At 41.6% G+C, this 25,044-nt stretch overlaps 1 protein-coding gene across 1 annotated transcript in view; it reads left to right on the top strand.

Annotated features, from left to right (window-relative positions):
* NPTXR (neuronal pentraxin receptor) overlaps positions 1–25,044 on the top strand; it is a 51,414-nt gene that overhangs the window by 996 nt on the left and 25,374 nt on the right. The window lies entirely within an intron of this gene.

The following is a 25,044-nucleotide window of genomic DNA, read 5'->3' as shown; positions in this document are numbered from 1 at the left end:
ATAAAATTATATCAAATCTTTATATTTTTAATGCTAGACTTCTTCTGTGACTCTGAGGATCGCTTCTCATGTGCTATAACATGTTATATGCATATATAAATTGTTCTGTACTGATTATATCTAGCTTCCATATTGTTATTCCATATTATTATTATTCCATTATTGTTATTATTCCATTGTTATTCCATATTACAAAAATAGAGATAGAAGTTGCTGAAAATGCACTGTTGCATAAATTCCTCAGTCCAACTTGGGCAGTAACTTATTTAATCTGATGCTAATGATGAAGTAATTTACTACAGGAGTAAAGTATATTTGTGTATTAAATAGTTATACCTAACAGAATGCTATGTATAATGGTCAACTGGACTCAATAAGTAAGATGTGGTATTTTCTTATATTAATTTGGAAGTAGCTTGGCTGGACATTTCACTTAACTGTTCCTTTTGTGCACTGGGAATAATTAATTAACTCAATAGGTGATATCACAGTAGTTTATGCCAAATGACAAACTCAGCTCTGCCACATTGACATATCAGTTCTGCTTCATCTGTATATACACGAAGAAATGACAACACCCATGAATGTATATGTATTAGCCTTATGGTACTTTTATGTTTTGTTTTCTGTCTGCACATCTCGATATGACTAGTCAGAGATGTGTAAAGATATATTTGAATGGTTAAAGCTAAGTAACTTATAACAGGTATCTTCAGGAAATAAAAGTAAAATGTAATTATCACCTCTATTACAGGAAAGGTATGTAAACAAATAAATAATTCAAGATATTCACTGATAACATATACCAGACAATAAGGTACTTCAGTCACAAGGAATGAATATGAATATCAAAAGGCACGCAAGAGAGTATCTAATAACTACTACATTGCAAGAAGATGCAACAGATATTAAAGGTAGCATAGTATTAATACAAGATTCAGAGATAGATAGATGAGATAGACAGACATGAGATAGATAGATAGATAGATAGATAGATAGATAGATAGATAGATAGATAGATAGATAGATAGATAGATATGAGATGGATAGATAGATATTAGATAGATAGATATGAGATAGATAGATGGATAGATATGAGATAGATAGGTAGATAGATAGATAGATAGATATGAGATGGATAGATAGATATGAGATAGATAGATAGATATGAGATAGATATGAGATGGATAGATAGATAGATAGATAGATAGATAGATAGATAGATAGATAGATAGAAGATAGATATGAGATGGATAGATGGATAGATAGATCAGAAAAACAAAACTTAGACCTCAAAACAATATATTACAGACATGATTTTAAACCATATACTATCTACCTAATATTGACTGGATGCTTTTCTTATTCACATCATGTACAGTACCATCTCTATATAATTAAGAATGTACACTTCTCTTAGTATCTGCTGGGTTTCTGTCTGACAATTCCTAGCCAGCATTATCTGTTGGACATCTGTACATTATGCTTGAATCAATATAATGAATTCCACATCCTTTTCCGGCCTCCCTCCAGCACACTCTCTATGTTGTCTCATTAGCACCTCTCCTCAATCTTGATTTTCCTACAGATAACATTTCCTTTGTCGCAAGAACCCAATAGTCTTCCCATTACAACCTGGAGAATCAATTGAGTGTAATGATGCTGAGAACTGCCTTTCTAACACGCAATACTTCTGTCTTTGAAAAATGAATGGAAGATTGTGCAATGTATTGTAGACGGGTGAAAAACAGACTGTGATGTAGGAAAGTCAGAGTCAGTACACAATGGATTTACTCATGCAGCTCCCATTTCTCAATATTTATTGGAATGTACTGAATGAAAATTGTTTAACTGTCTGATATGATGAGTAAAATATCAAGATTGTGTTCAGCCATTTGGTAAAATCTAGTTCTATACGTAATCATTGATACTGCCATCAATATTTTAGTCACCCAAAGGTGCGGATATAGTGATGTATTTAGCAATCATGGTTTCCAAAATAGTATATTTAGTGATAAGAACATCAGAGAACAGGTTTTTGAATTTGTCAATTATACAATTATATGTTTTCAAAGATGGAAAATCAGGTGTCAGAATCATTACTGCTCTACATACAAGTCATGCAACTATTAAAAATACCTTCTAAACTTCATAGGAACAGTTGTTAAGTTTATCACAGCGACAATGTATCTTCCCACAGCTCAACTCTGAGGTTCTAGTCTTATAAAAGAATTGCGTAAACATAGACTGGACACACAATGGAAGAAAATTAAATACATAGTACATTCTGTATTCTACTGCTTTATCCATGAATTCCTCTAGCTTTAATTGACCAAAGACAGCGGAGATATGTTTTCCCTACTGTACATGTAATCTAATGGATACATAGCAATGTATTTAGAGGATAGTATAATTTTGGTAATTTATAATGATCTCCTGTAGAGCTCCCATTTATAGTGCAGTGGGGGAGAGGGGTCGCCCTCATACCCAGAAACCACCAATCGGGAGAGGGAACCACACAACCACAGATTTAAACAATATTTTTTTCTGCCTCCAGGATATTTCTTACACATGGAGTTACTGTGTATGTTGAATGAACTGGATTCAAAGGAAGTTGCATAAATGCAAAAACAATGAGTTCTTTCTAGTGATGGCTGTAGGAAGCCGGAATTTTATCATTTAACTTTATAGGCCCTCTTACACAGCCTGATATTGGGAATGAACGTTCATTCAATCATTGAGCCATGTAAAGAGCACAACAGCTCATAAACACTTGCTGGTCAATTGTAAAGGAGGTACGTAGTAGGCTACATGGGGATGAACAATGGGAGTAACAATCATGAGTTCCCATACTAGCAATTCTTGGGCTTTGTAAAATAAATGGACATGAGTAACAATCAACATGCTTTGTCGATTGGTGCTTGTTACGTCGGGCTGAGAAATGGCGCAACTGAAAGGAGCTTATGGCTGTGCGGAGGGAAACAGGAGATTATATCATTAAATCAGAACATAATTCTAACTCCATTTAATAAAATGAAAAATTATATGTATACTTTAGCTCTTTATGGTTACAGACTACCGTAAATACTGTGAACCTCTTCACCCTTGTAAACCACTAAGAATAATTAGAGTTAGCTTCTAACTCTAACTTCTAACCGGAAGCCTCCAGGCATTTTAGATATTACACCATGACCACCCAAAAGCACAAAAGATATCACTAAAGATTCCTTCAACACTCTAGACCACCAGAGATATTAGATATTAACCACATATATCAGGAATATTATCAAGAATACGGTCAATAAGAATTTACCCACACTATAAAAACACGTAGAAAGTTGGCAAAATGAGTATAATGTGGCAGGGCATATTGGTATTTTCACTGTGGGCAAAAAAGAAATTTGGAAACCTTATTTTGACTTTCTTCACACTTTTTGTGGTTTTTTTTGGCTTGTAAAACACCATGAATTTCAACCTTTTGATAAGCATTTTCTTAGGGGAATTTTTTTGTGCACTCAATCTTGACATGCAATTTTTTCAGGCATGAAACAAAAGCCAAACCTCCAGCCTGCTGCATTTGCAAAAAAAAGGCAATTGACCCAAGAATGCATGACGAGTAAAAAAACGCTGCCTGTAATGCATGTAATAATTCTTATTACTTGCTAAAACATGGCTGTGGTGTTTTATACCTTAAAAAAGTGGCATTTTTCCAAAAAACGCTGTGTGTTAAAATGAGCTAGAATCACACACGCAGTTTTTGATGCGGCTTTTTTTCTGCCAAAGCCAGGACTAAATTCAGAAGGAAGGGGAAGTATAAACCACCTATAGGAAGTAGGTGCAGACGTGGCAGATTTGCTGTGGATTTGGGGTCCAAATTCTGCACCACAAATCTACAGCAGTATAATATAAGTGGATGGGATTTTCAAAACTCTATCCCCATGTAGTGGACAAAACCCCTAAAAAAAAAATCAGAGCTTGCTGCAGATTTCCAACTCCAAGGCATGCTTATTCCTGTGTGGAAAAGCTGCTGATTTCCACCACAGCTTTCACTCTTTTCAGTGCTTTGTAATGAGGTAGCGTGAAATCCACCGTAAATCAGCTGCTCAATCTACAAACAATTCCGCATGAAACATATATCCTTGTACAGTGCTTCTTTCTTTTCCTTCATGCTTCAGAATTTATTGTAGGGACAAAGCAGAATTATCATTGAAAACTTAATTACACAATTTGTCATAGAGAAGATTAGAAATGATACTATAATGGCACTTAAATTGGCACCTCTGTTTTCTTATGGTAGAATATTGACATCTTATTTTTAGGCCATCAGTTGTGACCTCATTGTGTCAACGTCAAAAGTTCATAGCTGATTGCACATAACTATGCAGCTATATAAAATAACATCAATCTTCATTCATAATATCTTTAGCAGTAGTTTATTCCCTATAATAAATCCGTAACTGTGTTTATACGATGCTGACTTCACAGTCCAGAAGCCTGTAGCTTGTAAAAATCTTCTACCACTTGTATAAAAATTCTAATTATTAACTGTACTACAACTCCAATTCCCCAAAAATTGGGAAGCTGTGTAAAATGTAAATGTTAAGAAAAATGAATGCAATGATTTGGAAATCCCATATAACCATATTTTACTCACAATAGAACATATCAGAAGGGGAATGCGAGACATTTTCACATCTCATTTAAAAAAATGAACTCATTTAGAAATTGATTTTTTATTAACATTTTTCACAGTGTCCGAAATTTTTTGAAATTGGGATTGTACAATTAAAACAAGGGTAAAGCTCCAGAGGTATAAAAGGAATTGAGAAATCCAAAAACAGAAGTGACTTACTTTGTGTAACAGGTCTACCCAAGGTGGAGGCAGACTGTCACACCTGAAGTCAAAGACAGCTTGTAAGATACTCAGTTGGAATGACCAAGAGTTTCCCTCGTCCAAAGATGGAAAGCGCCAGGATTCCAAAGTAGATCTTGGTCACATGTGTATGGAAACTTAAAAAGAACAAATAAAAACTGGCGATTTATAGCCATTAGAAGAGAAATCCAATGTACTTACTCTACAGGGGGTCTCCATTGAGAACACCCCCCTTTATCCTGGTCTGCAAATTGCCTCAACAAGTTCTTCAAGGATCCAAATCCACAATGAAGGTATGTTGAGGACTTAATTTATTAATAGGATTATATTAATACATAACAAAATCTAAAAACAAAAAAGAGGTTTTTAGTTGAGGGGGGGGTGGACCGCGTTTCGGAGGGATCTGAGCTTTCTTTTTCAAGCACATGATAAAAATAATCATTAGAAAGGTTTATATATAGCTTTAAAGAATGCTGAAGTTGTGTGGTGCGAATTTCCGCCATTCATTTTGGCACGTTAGATAACTGCAAAACCACGCTACCCTATGTCGGGAACCTAGACGTGGAGCGCACGCATTGTGCTCCAAGCCACCAGATATCCGTGGGTTGCAAGTGTGTCAAAATGTGAGTATTCATGTGTTCCAGTGACCGGTTATGAAGCTGCTGGGATGCACAATATTTATAATTGATTTTAAATGAAATGCAGGAAAATAAAAATGAAGTCCTAATTTAGAAACATAGTATAAACTTAAGACTCAAATCTTTTACTATGTTTCTAAATTAGGACTTTCTTTTTCTGCATAAGAAGTATTCTTAGACCTTGTATGAGTTCATATTCCTTTTTAGGCCTCTTTCACATGAGTGTTTTTATGTGGCTAATTTAGCCATGATAAAAAACTGTGACCATCTGACCCATTGGATTCCAATGTATTCATTCAGATGGCCGATTATTAGCCAAATAAAAATGTCCGGCCGACGAAGATAGGACATCAGTGACTGATTACACCAATCGATTTTTTAATGCGGCTGCAAAAGATATCTTTTGTCCGCGATCAGACGGCAACTCCCATAGCTGACAAAGGGAGGGGGAGGGAGTTTAGCAACGACTAGAGCTGCAAAACTATGTCCGCTGGCTCTATTGGGCTAGGTGAAGTATTTATGCCAGCCTAAGGAATTCCAGGCTGCGGTGTCTGGCCATTTGAATGGGTAAGAAAACATGAGATGTGTTCCACCCATGTGATTTTTGGCTGCGAAGCGGCCGTCCGAAAGTCGCTACACTCCTGTGAGAGAGGCCTAAATTTGAATTCCTGTCTTAGTTTGTCATGTTACTATATTCTCATGATCACACATCTCTGGATTTTAAACCAATTCCTTTTAAATTATTTTTAAATATTTTGCTTTCCGGCGGCTTCATATCCAGTTGCAGGAATGCATGAATGTTCGCATTTTGACAGGTTGACCACCCGCAGATATCTAGTGGTTTGAAGCACAATGTGCATGCTACAGTGATGCTATACACCTCCAGACTTCCGGTGTAAGGTAGCATGCAGGGTCGTGGCTGTCTTGTGTGCCAAAACTAACGTAATGGCGGGAATTCACAACACACCTGCAATGTTCTTCAAAACTATATATATACCTTTCTACCAAGTATTTTGCCGTATGCTTTTTTGGGTTTTTAGATTTTGTTAGGTATTATTATAATCCTATTAAATAAGTCCTTTATACACCTACATTGTGGATTTGGATCCTTAACCCCTTAATGAGGCGGCCCTTTTTTCTTTTTTCCATGTTCGTTTTTTCCTCCCCTCTTCAAAAAAATCATAACTCCTTTATTTATCCATCGACGTCGCTGTATGAGGGCTTGTTTTTTGCGGGACAACTTGTATTTTTAAATGATGCCATTTACTGTACCATATAATGTACTGAAAAACTTTTTAAAAATTCTAAGTGGGGTAAAATGAAAAAAAAAAACAAAAGCGACATGATAACTTTATTCTATGGGTCGGTACGATTACTACGATACCAAACTTGTATAGGTTTTTTTATACTGTACTACTCTTTTTTTTTTCAAAGACATTTAATTTTTTTCAATTATTTTCTGCAGTCATTTTGTGCGCGCAATAAACTTTTCTACTTTTCCATCAACGTAGTTGTGCGAGGGCTCATTTTTTGCAAGATGTCCTGTAGTTTCTGATAGTACCAATTTGGAATACATACGTCTTTTTGATCTCTTTTTATTGCGTTTTTTCTGGGCGACAGGGTAACTAAAAAAGTGCATTTCTGGCGTTCTTTATTTTTTTTCGGACGATGTTCATCGTGCGGGAAAAATAATGCACTACTTTGATAGATTGGAGTTTTACGGACGCGGCAATACCAAATACATATTTTTTTTTAATGAGTTAGATTTTTTAATAATAGATATGGCAAAATGGGGGTGATTTAAACTACAACATGCGATGCTGGGACTACAGCATGCGATGCTATGATCGCTCCTGCTCCTGCATCCTGCAGTAATGTTATAGCATTACATCATACTGCTATTTGACAGGCAGTCTATCAAGCCACCCCATGGAGTTGGCTTGATAGGCATTCTGCTAAGGTAGCCCTGGGGCCTTTCAGAAGGCCCCCTGGCTGCCATGACACCTGCACGGCTCCCCCCCCATCTCACTGCGGGGGGGGGGCACCATACAGGACCCCCGAACATAGTTTGGGGCATTTAAATGCCGCTGTCAGAATTGACAGCGGCATTTAAAGGGTTAATAGCCGCGAACGGCCGATAGCGGCTATTGCCCGCGGGTGTCAGCTGTAATAAACAGCTGACGCCCGCGCTGTATGAAGAGAGGTCGCCCCACGACCTCTCTTCATACATACCCGGACGTTCCAAGACATACCCTTACGTCCTGGAGCGGGAAGGGGTTAAAGAACATTGTTGAGTCATTTTTTAGACCAGGACGAAGGAGATGTTCTCAATGGAGACCCCCTGTAAAGTAAGTACATATGATTTATATGTAATGGCTGCAATTCCTGGAGAGTTGGGTTTTATTTATTCTTTTAATTTCATCTCCATGCTGTAAACCATTCCATGGAACAAATGTTACTGGTAGTATCAATGGGGAATGTATAACCATGTGGATGTAGCGAACAATAGGACATAAAAGGGACATATAACCCTGCTCAAATATACTGTAAGTGATGGGGTGAACACAGCAGGACATATAGTGCTGCCAGTGGTTGTAAGGTTATTCCCTATTATCTCTATTGCTGCTATCCTGCAAAATATGATCGCATGTCAACAACATCTTGAAAACATATTACGAATCAAGAGATGCTGCCTGCTGCAGCCGGGCCTTATTCCACTGCTCTGGAGCAAGCGGGCCCCTTTATCTAAGCTCACATTCACCTGGCGCCTAGCTTAAAGGGGTTGTCCCGCGGCAGCAAGTGGGTCTATACACTTCTGTATGGCCATATTAATGCACTTTGTAATGTACATTGTGCATTAATTATGAGCCATACAGAAGTTATAAAAAGTTTTTCACTTACCTGCTCCGCTGCTGGCGTCCTCGTCTCCATGGAGCCCGCCTAATTTTCGCCGTCTAAAATGGTCGAATGGCCAAATTAGACGCACTTGCGCAGTCCGGGTCTTCTGCTTTCTTCAATGGGGCTCCGTGTAGCTCCGTGTAGCTCCGCCCCGTCACGTGCCGATTCCAGCCAATCAGGAGGCTGGAATCGGCAATGGACCGCACAGAAGAGCTGCGGTCCACGGAGGAAGAGGATCCCGGCGGCCATCTTCACCGGTAAGTATAGAAGTCACCGGAGCGCGGGGATTAAGGTAAGCGCTGAGCGGTTTTTTTTTTACGTCCCTGCATCGGGGTTGTCTCGCGCCGAACGGGGGGGGGGGTTGAAAAAAAAAAAACCCGTTTCGGCGCAGGACAACCCCTTTAAGGTAGCTTAGGCAAGACAAATCTGGACCTCTTTGTTCTACAGAAGGTCTTGTAGACTGGTAAACAGGAATTTTTCTTAGTTTTTTCCTTTTAAAGGACTTGTCTGAGATCAGAAAAAAGTCAGATTCCTTTTTCCAGCAACAGTGACTCTCCAGTCATAAGGCTGTGTCTGGTATTGCAGTTCAGTTCCATTCAGCTGGCTGAGCTGTGATATCAGATAGAGCCCATGGACAAAAGTGGTACTAAAATCTACAGACTTTTTTTTAATAAATCCCATACAACCACTTTAATGTAGAACTCTAGTGTCACTTTAAGCTTTGAAATGTACAGTACTGTGTTTCATTAAGCACGGTATATTAAGATATATAGTCATGGAAATATTATGCTCCAGCGTTATTTGGCTCTTGTGCTGCAGGTCAGGGACATGTTTTTCTTGATAATACTACAGTATGGAAAAGCTTCATGAAAATGTTTGCAGTATTACAGTACTCGCTGTTACATTGTCAGTTCTTTGTTTTCATTATGTGCCATGCTCCCCCTGATTGTTTTTATATAGATGAATGTGATTATTATTATTCTCTCAACTCTTCTATACACTACAGTTCAGTTCAATGACAGACCGAAAAGAATACATGACTTATGGCAACTTTAATTGTTAAGTTGCAGAACACAGAGTACTGCGTGGTAACTAGCATACCACAGGCTCAATGCAACAAATTGATTAACCCTTTGCAATCCAATTTTGGATTCAGGGTTTCCTAGGGGGCTTTCTCTGTCTGCCATTATAAAATGGCGCCATCTGCTGGCTGGAGCCAGTACTGCGTTATGGGACATTATGGAGAGGCCCCGAACAACAGAGTGGCCAGTAATCTACAGTAAGAATACCCTGCCGGACGTCTTCCGACATCTGAGCTGTACAGCCTTCAATCAGAATGTCTTCAGATGTCAGACAGTAGATTGGAAAGGTTTAAAGGGATTGGAGAATAAATCTATATGGAGAAAACTCCCTATGTGCCAAAGATTAAAATATACTAGTTTGCCCATGCAAGATAAATGTTATGAAGAAACACACTTTCATATGATATTCTCCATTTTCATGCTTTTATAGCCAAGAAAATTGTTTTCTATTAATCCTATAATAAATGATTCATTGATTTAGCACCACAGAGCTGCCAAATCTCCTTGTTAATTTTCCCGATAAAATTACTGCTTGGCATTCGGTGCTCCTGAACCATCATGTGAACATATATGGTCTACTCATAAAAACACCAACTCATACTAATGAGACAGAAGGCTCCACAAGCCTGGCAGCTCAGCAGAGCGGAACACACCAGTAATAAACCACACACAATAAAGATGTGACTTATGACTGTAGAGATACTTTATTATTGAATGGAAGGCAGAAATTGGAGATTGGAAGCATTGCTAGTTATTGCTTCGTGTAATTAATGTGTAAGTTTAGGCCAGCACTATATATAAACATAAATAAGATCTTCATTTTTGTATAAATTGTCTTACTACTGAATAACTACATCTCAATTCAGAGATTTTTGGACAGTGATACGATTTTGAGATTTTCTCCTCTGTACAACACCACAATGGATTTCTAACAAATATGTTAATGTATAGATTTTCAGCTTTAATTCAAGGGGTTATCAAAAATATTGCATTAACTGCTTAGGAATTGGTCATTTTTCACATAGTCCCTGCATTTTCACAGGTAACTATTCACAAAAGTAATTGAACAAACTAATATAATTATTATAGGAATATTTTTAATTCCTGGATGCAGATAATGTACATTCAATAACTGCCTGGAGTCTGGCACACATGGATCTCAATAAATGAGTTTCTTCCCTTGAGATGCATTACTAGGCCTTTACTGCAGTAAGTGTCTTCAGTAAGTGAAATGTCAGATAACGGACAGCCATTGAAGAATATTCTATTTCATTGTCTTAAGCATCTCTTGGATTTGCCTTAGAATTAGGTTTTGGCCCATTATCCATCTATACTCTCTCCTGTGATTTGTGTAGCAGTTGACTGAATCTGAGCAGGAAGTATCGCTCTACACACTTCAGAATGCATTCTGCTACATCTATCCATAGTCCCAACAATAGAAACCAGTGACCCAGTTCCATGGTGAGCCTTACATGCCCATGCCATAATGCTGCCACCACCATCAGATGATGCTGTATGCTTTCAGTCATGAGCTCTTCCTTTCTTTCATCATATTGCTCTCTTCATATCATTCTGGTACAAGTTAAATTTGGTTTAATCTATCCAAAGAATCTTGTTCCCGAACTGGGTGTTTTTTTTAGAGATATCTAGTTTTATCTCACCTTTCTGTACTTAATAATAATAATCTTTATTTATATAGCACCAACATATTCCGCAGCGCTTACAAAACAGGGAGAACAGATACAAAAACAAAAATACAAAAACCACGGTTACATGTAATAATCAGTTGATGGAGACAGTAGGGGTGAGGGGCTCCAATGAGCTTACATACTACAAATAGTGGGGTTATACAGAAATTAAAGGGGTTGTCCCGCGGCAGCAAGTGGGTCTATACACTTCTGTATGGCCATATTAATGCACTTTGTAATGTACATTGTGCATTAATTATGAGCCATATAGAAGTTATCAAAAGTTTTATACTTACCTGCTCCGTTGCTGGCGTCCTCGTCTCCATGGTGCCGACTAATTTTCGGCCTCCGATGGCCAAATTAGCCGCGCTTGCGCAGTCCGGGTCTTCTGCTTTCTTCAATGGGGCTCCGTGTAGCTCCGTGTAGCTCCGCCCCGTCACGTGCCGATTCCAGCCAATCAGGAGGCTGGAATCGGCAATGGACCGCACAGAAGAGCTGCGGTCCACGGAGGAAGAGGATCCCGGCGGCCATCTTCACCGGTAAGTATAGAAGTCACCGGAGCGCGGGGATTAAGGTAAGCGCTGAGCGGTTTTTTTTTTTACGTCAATGCATCGGGGTTGTCTCACGCCGAACGGGGGGGGGGGTTGAAAAAAAAAAAACCCGTTTCGGCGCGGGACAACCCCTTTAAGTACTTGGGTGTTATCAGTAATTGTATGCCGAGATGAACCTGTTATACTGTATTTACATTCATGAAGGCATCTCTAGATTGTAGATTTTCTACAATCTCCATTACAGTGTACAAGATTTGGCTAGATCTTGTGAATTAGTTTTTCTTAAAGGGGTTCTGTCACTAAAAAAGAAAAATGCTATACTTATCTATTCCTTCCCCATCAGTCTACTTACCAGATCTTCACCTCCTTTATCTTCTCCTGTCTCCTGCAGTCCGGGAGCTCACTTCACCTCCAGCTGCCTGATTCTTCTCCTTCCTGTGAGGTTACGTACATTAGGTTGTCAGTCTGCCAATGTACGTTACGTCACAGCTCACAGGCCAGCAGGAGGACTGCCTATCTTCTTCAGAGATTGCTCATGCAAGCTATCTCTGAAATAGATTACAATTCCTTCCTAGGCAGTGAAGCTACAGCACAGGGATGTGATCTTCACTGACCCAGCAAGAAAGAGTTTGTGATCAGCAGCCTTCATAACAAGCTGGGCCCAGCCTGCAGTGAGCTGATCTGGGGCAGTGGAGAAGCTCAACCAGGAGAAGATGTGATAAGGAGACAGACAGGGAAGAAATAGGTAAATTTAGATCATTTTGTTTTATGACAAAACCCCTTTAAGGACTCTTTCACACAACTGTATGCGTTTTTACGCCTGGCTGATTGCGGCTAAAAAACACAAGAATGCAGAATAGCCACAATCAAGTCCTGGGCTTTAGCTGCGTTTTTGTCGACCATTCACAGTCACAGGCGGCGGTGGCGTATCAGTGAAAAAATACGCTGCAGTGCAGAAATCCCTCGGTTGGAAGAAATCCTTGGAATGATTGCTAATTAGAGATCAGCGAACGTACTTGGTAAGGCCGATTTCGCAATCGAGCACCGCAATTTTCGAGTACTTCACTACTCGGGTGAAAAGTACTCAGGGTCGCTGGGGGGCGGGGGAGGCGTGGCGGAGCCGGGGGTAGCAGCGGGGAACAGGGGGGAGACCTCTCTCTCTCCCTCTCCCCCCCACTCCCCTCTGCAACCCCCCGCTCACCCACAGCGCCCCCGAGTACTTTTCACCCGAGTAGTGAAGTACTCGAAAATCGCGGTGCTCGATTGCAAAATCGGCCTTACCGAGTACGTTCGCTCATCTCTATTGCTAATGCTTAAATAGAGCCAGCTGTCTTCATTTCCCAGTGTTGGACGAAGCTAAACTCCCTCCTCCTTCCTTTTTTTGGCTCCCATAGAGAAGCCTATGGGAGCCTCCAACATATCTCAGAAAAAGATTATAAAATTGGTTGGTGTTTTTGGTTGTCGATTTGCTACTTTTGCCAGTGCCATTTTTGTAAGCACCAAAAATTGCTCATCTGAAAGAATACATAGAATTCAGTGCTTCAGATGCTGATGATTTGTGGATGCAACTACAAAAGCTGTGTATATACGGTCATGTGAATGAGGCCAAACTAATGAGCTGGCCAGCGCTTTCTTTCTTTTTAAGAATGTAATATATTGTTGATTTGGCCACTCCTAAAGTGTCCAATATCTCTGACAGATTTTTTTTCAGACTAATGAAGGCCTCTTTCCCTTGCATTGACTCCTCGTTGGACCACATATTGACAATTGCAATGAAAAGTTACAAAATCCAAATTGAACAATCAATTCCAGACCTTGTAATTAATTCGTCATGAAACATTTAGGGAGCAGGCCACAAGTGGACCTTAAAACGGCCTGTGAAAATAGAGGGACTATGTAAAAAAATGGCTGTAGTTTCTAAATGGTTAATGCAATATTTGTATTGGACCCTTCAAATTAAAATTAAGTCTACAATTCAACAACATTTTAACTAATTGGTTTCAAATCCATTATGGTGGTGTATGTTGGCTCAGTGGTTAGCACTGCTGCCTCACCGTGCTTAGGCCCAGGGTTCAAATCTGACCAAAGGCAATATCTGCATGAAGTATGTATGTTTTCCCTGTGTTTGTTCTCAGTGAGGGAAACCAAGTAATCCTGTAGATATGCTGCCAGTGTTTGTCATGGGTTTCTTCTGGGTACTCTGGTTTCCACAAAAATTCCAAAAAAAAACATACTAATAGGTGATTTTAAAATGTGTGCCCAATGGGGACAGAGCCCAATATCAAGTAAGGACAATCTGTGTACAGTTTGAGAGCCCCAGGGAGTCCCCTCATTCCCGCGATGAAGGGAAGCCCTGGCAAGGATGAAGGGAATCCCCAGCTCCCGTTCTGCTATACCGTGACTAGCATATCAGAAGAGCATTGCATATGTTACACTGACTACTTATACTATACATGCTCCACCCTGGGGGACAACTTTAGGGCGTGCAGAGCCTGTAGACTCAGCTAAACCACAGAGCCTTTCTGGAACTAATATTATATATGGCACATGATAATTGGTGATCCTGTTATAGAATTTGCCTGAAATATCAAGTTACACCTTTGAATGGGTAACAACTTCAGATTTCTTTGCATCAAAGCATTATATAATGTCAGCACATCGGAGCACTGAATGAGTGACATACATAATTTAATTCAATACCTTCAATAGTATATACATTATAAATCCAGTTGCAAAATACGTAGCATTTCCACATCTAAAACAGAATCAAAACCTGCAGCCATGGGTGTAGATTTTGATTCGAAATCAGCTGCAGGTCTACAACGGATTTCTGCCTGCCGATTCTCTCCCCTCACAATCAGCAGCCCCTCACTTCAGTGCACAGAGTGTCCTCACGTCCCTCACTGGACAAGCGGGCACCGATCAGTTGATGCGCACATTTCCGCATCACACTTATAAGCGGTTGCTGGGTGCAGGATGTCAGGCCTTTTCCATGCACTGCAATGGGGGGCTGCTGATTGCGAGATAAAAGGAATGGCCGAAATCAGCTGTGGATCCACACTGGGTCAAATCTCGCACTAATGTTCTGCGGAAATGCTGCAGAATTTGCCCTGAGAATTTTACCGCCACATGTGAACGCACCTTAAACCCATGAAGAAAAAGGTAGTCCTTTAACAGCACTTTTCATCTGTGCCCCCAGTATGCTCAGACACACTGCAAGCCAAAGTGTAACAAAACATTCATATTACATTTCAGTATAAGACTGGGCTCACACAACCAGGTCAGTCTCCGCGGAGGCCTGCAGTGATTCTGTCTGTGAGCCCGGCCAGTGACTCTACGTACGGCGGGTAACTGTATTGCATATGTGCACTACAACTTTTGTTTTCTTTATGTTTGTACTTCCCGCGCCATTGCTTAGCGAAGTCACGGGTACCCACAGCCCATGTTAATTACATGCGGGTCACATGCATCCATTGACAATGGAGGCCGACCGGGCAAAATCTGCGGTGAAATACAGCATGCTGCGATTTTTCTTCCGCTTGTGGAATATGCAATTTAAACCCGTAAGTGTGAAGGATAATTCAAAGCTACATGCCATTCAATGCCTGTGTTTTACCTTGGATCGTCTACACAAATGGCGATCACGGAATCCGCAATTCAAATCCAGTTATGTCAGACTGGCCTAAGCTGTTCTGTGTGTGTACTTGAGAAATGACATTATATGCAGCCATTATGTGTATCCTGCATCTTTAGCTATGTTCCTCTTCTGTAGATTCAATTTCTATGGGCTTCGACAGACAAACATATGCGCAAAAACACTCGCTGCAACTTTTTTTTTAACCTGTCATAGGCTTCTCTGGCAGCTTTATGCATATCACACAGGAAGAAACGGCAAGTCCTATCTTTTCTCGCATGCAGGAATAGCGCACGAGAAATACACTCATAAGAACTAACCCATTGAAATCAATAGGTTCGCTTCATCATGTTTTCGGGGTGTGAGTTTCACTAGTGGAAAAAGGTGTGCAGATGCGTTCATCTGTTTAAACCCTATTTGTCAGCTGCAGAGGAAGGGGGTGACTAGCTGCTGTCCCTATACACTGCACACAGACAGGGAAGGAGATCCTGCTTCCCTATGTCTATCTCACACATGCATGAAGACAGTGACCTGTATGACATTACATGCTGTGCTGAACAGTGTAGATGTGATTCCAGCTGTGGAGTAAGATAAAACACTTGCTGGAAACTGCAACCAAAATCTTTAAACATATATTTGCCTCCTTCTCTGCCTCTATAGAATTCTATGGGCTGCAACTGTAACCTGATCTCCTAGTGATGTATCCTCAGGATAGGTCATCAATAGTTGATCGGCTGGGGTCTATCGCTCAAAACCCCCGATTGATCAGCTAATTGTGCACCTGCTGAGAGCGCCACAAATACACGGGGGTTGGAGAGAAAGCAGCAGATATCTCTGCTCCAACCTCTGTGAGGGGGCTGGCACTTGTAACTGCAGGTACGGCTCGTGTTGATTTCAATAAGAGCTGCAGTTGCAGTTACAAGTGCCAGCCCCCTTACAGAAGTTGAAGCAGAGACATCTGCTGCTTCCGCTCCGACCTCTGTGTAATTGTGGTAATGTCAGCGGGCGCACAATCAGCTGATTGGTCAGTGTCCCGAGCGACAGACCCCAGCCAATCAACTATTGATGACCTATCCTGAGGATAGTCATCAATAGCATTCACCCTGGAAAACCCCTTTAAGTTGGAAACATAATTTTTACTTGTAGTGATGCTGCATAGTCACTTGCTGGCGGATTCCCCCAAGATAATAACCGATTAGAGGGTCTTAGTAGTGGGATATCCTATGATGAGATATTCAACAGAGGGCCCTTCTAGCACTAGGGGATTGTTGAAAAGAAACAAGCCTTTTAAGGCCGGCTGCACTTGACCGAGTTGGATTCCGCATGCCCAGCTGGTATCCGCGCGTACCTGACAGTCTTCTTTTTTTTCTGTACATTTTTTTTTTTTTTTTTTAATCCCAGCTTTCCCATGTCATTCCTAGGCAACAACACAGGTACCCACAACCTTTCCGCAACGACACTGGGGAAGGGCCGTGGGTCAGACGGCTTCTATTGCCTTCAATGGAAGCCGTCTGTGCGTAATCCGCACTGAAATAGAGCAAGCTGTGATTTTTCCTCTGCGAGCGGAAATCACAATTGATTTCCACTCGTGGGCAGGAAAAAATTCTTTTCCATAGCATGCTATGGGCGGTATTTGCTGCAGAATCCAGAAGTGGACGGCTGCTTCGGATTCCGCAATGCAAATCCAGCTGTGTGCAGCCAGACTATTGAATATGTAACATCTTTTTGTCATTTCTTTTGCATAGCATATTAAAATACATTCAGAGTTTTGTATAGAATGAACATAATGGGAAATATATTTGAATGTGTACTTTGCCTATGCACTGTGATCCTTTGGATTTATTGTTGGTACAGGGCCCCAGAGCACCATAGGAGTCCTTCTTAATCTGCTATATGTATGTCCTGAATAACAAATAGCCAAGTGAGTTCCTTGGAAGGTGGCTAATGTTTACACATATTGAGTACATTGTACATCATTAAGATGGAGATCTGTATTCTGCTAATAGAGAGCCAATAAATAATGTAAATGTCTGCATCTTCCCCCGGATGACTTGTGGTGACTGCCATGGCAATATGAATATGCCTGATCCTTTCACCATTTATAAGTGGCAGAAAGGGAATTACAGGACACTGCATTAAAAGTTTGTCTTCAATGAATAAATAAAGCAAGTCTTTTTACAACGGGTATGAGCACAAATCGCTGATTTGCTGCGAATTTTGTTACAGATTTTGGAGTAGATCTTCAACACATTTCACCCCTTCAATTTATTTCAAATTGAAGGGGTGAAATCTGCTGCAGATTTGTTCCAAAGTCCATGGCAAAATCTGCAGCAAATCAGCAACATGTGAACATACCCTTAAAGGGGTTGTCCCGAGGCAAAAGTGACATTTTTTTTTCTGCCCAGTCCCCCTTCTAAATCAAACATTACAATGTACACGTGTAAAGAAGGTTTAAAGAAGGTTTATACTCACCATTCTAGCGTTTCTTCAACTTATAAAACTTCTTCCAAAGATGGCCGCCGGTCCTTTCCCAGGGATGCACCGCGGTTTTCTCCCATGGTGCACCGCGGGGTCTTCTCCCATGGTGCACCGTGGGCTCTGTGCGGTCCATTGCCGATTCCAGCCTCCTGATTGGCTGGAATCGGCACACGTGACGGGGCGGAGCTACGCGATGACGCGTAGAAGGGGGCGGAGCCAGAACGCCGCTCGTGCCTGGACCGACCAGAAGGGAGAAGACCCTTCTGCGCAAGCGCGTCTAATCAGGCGATTAGACGCTGAAATTAGACGGAGCCATGGAGACGAGGACGCCAGCAACGGAGCAGGTAAGTGAATAACTTCTGTATGGCTCATATTTAATGCACGATGTATATTACAAAGTGCATTCATATGGCCATACAGAAGTGTATAACCCCACTTGCTTTCGCGAGACAACCCCTTTAAGCTTCTTTCACACAATCGTATGCATTTTTACGGCCGCCCGCATGCGCCATAAAATTGCATTAATGAAGAATAGCTGTGATCGAGTCCCGAGCTTAATTAGCGTTTTCTCGTTCATTCACTCAGGTGTATTGCGGGAAAAATACACTGCAGTGTGGAATTTCTTCAGTCAACAGAAATCTTGTAATGACTTCTAATAGCTTAAATAGAGCCAGCTGTCTTCTTTTCCGAGCGCTGGACACAGGTAAACTCCCTCCCTTTTTATTCAACTCCCATAGGAGTCTATGGGAGTTTCAGGTGCTTTTTGCCAAAAGATAGGTCAAGACCTATCTTTTCACACAGCGTGAAAAATTGGTGACCGAGAACAGTCGCCGATATTCTCGTTTTGATGGCGCAATTTTTTTTACACAACCGAAAATCACTCATTGGAATCCAATGTTTCAAATGGTCGCAATTTTCAGCCGACATAGTCACACGGCTAAACAGCCATGTAAAAACGCGTGTGTAAAAAAGGCCTTAGGGTACGTTCAAACGGGACAGAAATGCTGCAGCTTTTTAGCATTGGAAAATGGAGAACAACTATCACTCCTGTGTAAAGGCACAGGAGCAATAACCAGTGGAACACCTGTCAAGTGATTATATGCCATACCAGAGGCTCAGGGGCCGGAGTACAAAAGTTTATCTGGGCCCCCCCCCATCCTTACCTGTACCCATACCTAAACTGTATTGCATACAGTTGCGAAATGAATTAACATACATGATTTAGCCCCTTAGCATAAACTTTCTAAATATGGCTAATTTCCTAGACTAGGGAAAAATCTGTTTGTAGCCCCTTAGGACTCGTTCACACGAGCGTTGTTTTGCACATTCATGTATGCTCACAAATCCGCGTGTCCACACCCGTACCAAAGCACGTGTGAACAAAGCTGCGTGCCTATTGCTGTCAATGGGGCTGCCACTGCAGCCGATGGCCCAATTGACAGCAATAGGATACCGGCACCCTCCTGCAGTAATGAGCGGGGAAAATCACTGGCCGCGTCACTGGGACCGTATCTGGCAGGGAGCCCATGAGGCACCCTTTGCTAAGGGGCCAGGTCGCTGGTGTGCCCTATAGTCATCCTGAGCTAAGATACCTTTAGGAGGGTCTCACACGAATGGATTATAATTGTAGGATCTGCAATCGTCACTCACACAAACTTTGAAAGGCATGTAGGTTGATTTTTCCTTTTCACTTGCGGATACGAATTGCGTTTTCTGCGAGCGGAAGAAAAATTGCAGCGTGCTCTATTTTGCTGTAGATGGCCTTCAATGGAGGCGTCCGACCCGCAACCCTTACGCAATTAACATTTCGTATGGGCTGTGGGTATCCGCGTCATCACTAAGCGATGGCGCTGGAAATACAAACAAAGAAAAAAACAAAACTGTACTGCGCATGACTGTGTGCCTCCGTGGTCTTACGCAATACAGTAAATTGCCGTACGCAGGGTTACTGGCCAGGCTCACGTCCGGAATCCGCTGCGAACCTCCCGCATGCGGAGTCCGACCCAGTCTTGTGAGCCCGGCCTTACACAGGCAGAAAAATTATCATTTGTTTGGGCTGATGACAATACATTGATTCCGCAAGTTACAATGGCCTCAGGATACAATATTTTTAACAAGCAATCGACTTTCCCGGTCCATTGTAACTTGAAACCAGACTCAAAATACAATGCCACAACCAGTCCAGATCTGTGTCATGTGCACTTGGCTGTCATGGGCATGTTGCTGGTATAACACATGTATTACTGAAGCGCATGCACTGATTTGATGCCTAGTAGCGCCTCTCTACAGAATAGTGTGGTACTGCATATTCTGTACTGCCCTGTGACAGGTTGAGCTGCTCCTTTGGACACCAGGTGAGGGCGGTTCCATGTTATTTCCAACGTACACTGTGTACTGTAAAGTACTGTAAAGGACCCAGTCCTCAGCATAGACAGTGATTTCCAACTACCAGCAGATATTTCTCACCTTTTGGATGCCTGCAGACGGCCTGGTCGGATCCCGCTACGAGAATTGACCAGTGCGGCGCACGCCTCTCACACGGCTCCGGCTCTTCGATGTGCCGTCACATGCGCAGAGCGGAGCCGGGGCGCTCGGAGAGACATTTCTGTGTGGGCCATTGCGAGACCCGCACAGAAATAGAGCATGACGCGATTTGTTTTCCGCGTGTGTTTTCACGCGGACAAATTGCGGCCATCTGCATAGAATTGCATTTTGCAATGCAATACTATGCAGGCATCCAGGGGCGCAAATTCTGTGGGAAATCCCACCGCAGAATTTCCGCCTGTGTGCAGGGGGCCATATATAGAAGGACTGCTTTCTGATCATTCTTCTTTCAGCTTTGTTTTATTTTACTTTTGGTTAACGTTTTGGAGGTTTAAGATCCAATTATGGTTTCAACATTCAATATTTTCAACATATAATGGTCCTCCTGGAACCAATTAATATTGTACTATTTGTTGAGGGAACACTGTAATTGTTACTATGAACTGCTTCACGATTATTGATACATGAGAATGAAAGTTAACGAGCACTGGTCAACTTTTTAGCATTGACTGCCACTTGTTACAGTTTATCTGCCCATGTAACAGGACCCTAAGGCATAATGGCCAAGTAAATGAAAATTAACTATGTTAAAACGGTCATCAGATTGAGCAAAGATTGTGACATTCTTTAAAATGTAGCGTAGCTCATGATAAATATCTCTGATATTACAGTGTATTATGGAACAGGCTGAAGAACTTGACTGGTGCTCCACTTTTGTTAGGGAATGTCCTTCTTTAAAGGCTCAGTCAGACGGGCATTTTTTTTTTTCACACCTATGTGCTAAAAGAATGCATGTTCAAAATGCGCATGACCTAAGCTCTGTGCCCATTGCTTTCAAGGGGGCCAGTGCTATTTCCGCCCCATCTGTGACAGCTGTGGCAGGGGATTCTTTCATCCCTGCGGGGAGTCCCATCATCACTGAACACTGTGACAGTGCTGTCACAGTGTTCAGTGATGAGGGGACTCCCCGTTAGGAATCTATACGCGCAGCACGCACCGTGCCGATATACGCATGTCCTATCTTTTACAGGTGCAAAGACTTTTTGCGCCTGTAAAAAACGGACATGTGAACACTGCATAGGAAACCAATGGTTGTAATAGACGCGTGCAAAAAACGCTCGTTTGACTCTGCCCTTAGACAGTGATAAATATCTTGCATATCTGAAGTTAGCGACACATATCCTTATCAGAATCCTGCAACACAGCATTGGAAAGCAACATTTATAAGTATCTTAAATGGTCACTAGCTTCTGCTTATATGACTGCTAATGTAATAACTAGGAAAACTGCAATTTACTTTATTTGCCTAAAATTACATTTTTTTGCTGAAAAATCACTGTAAGGGCTTGTTTACAGTTGCCATAAATCCTCAGAATTATTTCTAATGCCTAAATAGAGGCGCCTGTCATGTTTTTGCAGCATTGGCTACTGCTAAAATCCCTCTATGGGGAGCCACCAGCGTATATCGGCCAAAAGATAGGGCCAGACCTATCTTTTCATGCCGCATATAAAATCGGCCACCGTATTCAGTTGCTGTTGTTCTATCTTTTCAGCTGCAACGTTTTTATGCGGCTAAAAATCAGTCATCTGAATGAATGCAAATCCAATGCTTCAGATGGTCGCAATTTTTTATTGCACCTAAAAACGCTTATGTGAATGAGGCCTAAAGTGTATTCTTGGTTCTGACATCTGCCTGTTTATTGACCATTCTGACTTCTGAGCCCTTTGGCTTTGTATTTAGGACTCTGCTATTGCTTGCTTCCTGCCCTGACCTTTGCCTTGGACCTCATTAATGCACCCGTGCTGCCAGCCCTGACTTCAGCCTGTTTCTCAACTACACTCCTGTTCAGACCTCCAGGTACCGCTCTTTGGCCAAGTCCAGCATCAGCAGCCCCATTTCTAGGACTATCTATGTGTGTAATAGCTTGGGGCCCTGAAGCAAAACCAATACCCTATTGGATGGGTTAAGCGTTAGTCGGGGATCCCTAGGTGCTGCCACCTCAGATAGCCCAAAGTCAAACCGGTGTGCGACAAGGCGAATCCACATCTGTCTGCCTGACACATACGTCAAATATTACATTAAAAATATATTACACATTTGTATTTATGCCAGTCAGGTTTGGGATTAATTATTAACTCAGGGCTACTAGGATAGATGCACATAAAAACTGCCTTTTAGAGGAAGGGTTTGTTATTTTCATTGTTTCAGCCACAGATGACGGCACTGCTAAAAAGCTTAGTCATTACAACACATGCTGCTATTGACTCATTGTATAGCTGTCATGTGCTCAGTGTAGGCAGATATAGAAATACATAAGGTCAGAGATGCCTACCAGAAAATCGATTGATAGCGTTGATGGATAAATATTCATCTTTCAAATGAATAACATTAGCATTGTCCATTACTCACACTTGTTTACCAGTATACTTGGGCAAACAGAGCAAATAAATCAGTTTTATAAAGGTCATTGAATACATTATTGTAATATATATATATATATATGTGTGTGTGTGTATGTGTATATATATATATATATATTGGCAAGGAGTCACTCGTGTGCAGATCACCTCTCGGTTAAGAAGATGGGCACCACACGTATAAACAGACTCCAGGAGACTTGACTTTCTTTAAATCTGGCACCTGCCAGCATTTATTCACAATACAGAAAACATATATAGCATATCACAAAGTCATATTATCTACACTCCACTTGGGTGTAAGTCCAGGGTTGTCATCCCTGCCAGACTCGGGCCTTCATTCCTTGCTCCCACCGGGTGCACAGGCTGTTGCCCAGCAGGTCCTGCAAGCCCAGCAGAGATTTTTTAAAAATGCATACAGTTCCCGCCTGCGCTGCAGCTACTAACCCCCTGGAGCAAGTGACTTAGCCGGCGGTGGCGGGAGGGGGGCAGAAGGCCGAAATTCCAGCTTAGAGTTGAAATACTGTGTGCCGTCACTAAAAGGGAGGGCAAAGGCAACTGACATTGCTTTACCGAGAGAGGCCGTCACAGAGCAGTGATGCGGGTGCCGGAATGGAGAGTACTGCCGCTGGCCGGGAGGGGGACGCCACAGAAAAATGAAAGTTGAGTGGCTGGGCGCGTAGCCCGCATGGATGCAATGCTGCGCTGTACACAGCTGTAATGCGGCTGGCAGAACGGAGATCACTGCTGCTGGCGTGAGGGAGGCACCACAGAAAACCAAGAGGTGAGCAGGTGGCCGCGTAGCCAGCATGGCACAAATAGGGCCCGGGACGGAGCACCTCAGCACACAGGCTGCAGCGTGTGCATTGATTTGTCAGAGCACTGCAGGCTTAGGCTGACGGTTACTATAGTTCTTAGGCTTACATTATGGCATGTAAATGCAGACATCTTACAGCGGTACCATGCCTGCATTTACAGGTAATAATGTAAGCCTAACAACTATAGTAACCCTCAGGCTAAGGCCGCAGTGCTAGGACAATCTATCCACACTGTGCTACTAGGACCTTTGTGCCGGAGCTAGGGGTGTGAGAGAGGCGTTTCTCCTGTCAAACTCCTAGCTTCCCGTGGTGTCAAGGTACACTCTCACCTCAGGTATCAGATTGACTGTCTATCACCCTCTACAGGTCATTCTGTGCAAGGCACTTTTAATATAAATATATATATATACATATATATATATATATATATATATATATATATATATATATATATATATATATATATATATATATATACATACACACACACACACATATTTTTTATTTTGCAGATATTTTTTGACATTAGCAAAGTTTAAATCCAGCAAATAACATGAAATTATGAAATTTTAACCTGAAATACAATGGTAGTGTGAATTTCTCATTTCAGTTGAAGGCTGTTTTCCGGGAACACACCAAGGACAGCTGCTCTGCAGCACAGAAAACAAATTATGGTTTGAAATATATATATATATATATATATATATATATAAATAAAATCAATGTTGGAACAGACTACATTACAACACCCTTTTAGGCAAGATTTGAACATTTTTTCTTTTCAGGACTGATTACATTGTTGTCATAATGGCAATGAAAAGGCAATTAACCAAAGAAGACAGACAATTATAACCCTAAGAGCTCATTCACACAGGCATTGCTATTTTCGGCTGCCCATATCACAATTAAAAATTGCTTGAACGAAAGAAAGCCATGACCAAGTCATGGCCAAAACTTGTGGGGTTTTTTGCCAATTCAGATGGCGGAAGGGGCTTATTTACACCACAGCCCGGAATTCCGTCGGCCAAAGAGGAGAGAGTTTAGCGATGCTAAAATGTCTCCCCCTCCCTTTGCCATAGAAGCCTAAGGGAGCTGCCAGAAAAAAGAAGGGGGAGGAAGTTTAGCAGCGCTAGTCATGCTAAACTCCTCCCCCTTCAACTTGCCAGCAGCTCCCATAGGCTTATATATGAGCTGCAGATTGATCATGGCCAAAAGCATCTGGCCGGAATCCGTAGTGTGTGTGCTGTCTTTCCTTGCTGGCCAATTTTACAAGCCGGAAAATCGCCCATCTGAACAAATGCATTGGAATCCAATGCTTCAGATGGTCGTGATTTTCAGCCGATGTTTTATTGTGGCAAGATAGCCGCGATAACACGTTCATATGAATAAGGCCCTAGAAGTGTAGGTCTGTCCTACAGAGAA

Source organism: Eleutherodactylus coqui, chromosome 3, assembly GCF_035609145.1.
Source record: "Eleutherodactylus coqui strain aEleCoq1 chromosome 3, aEleCoq1.hap1, whole genome shotgun sequence".
In the NCBI taxonomy this organism is placed as follows: Eukaryota; Metazoa; Chordata; class Amphibia; order Anura; family Eleutherodactylidae; genus Eleutherodactylus; species Eleutherodactylus coqui.
Note: the sequence above shows the minus strand (reverse complement) of the source record. Positions and strands in the feature narration are given on the sequence as shown.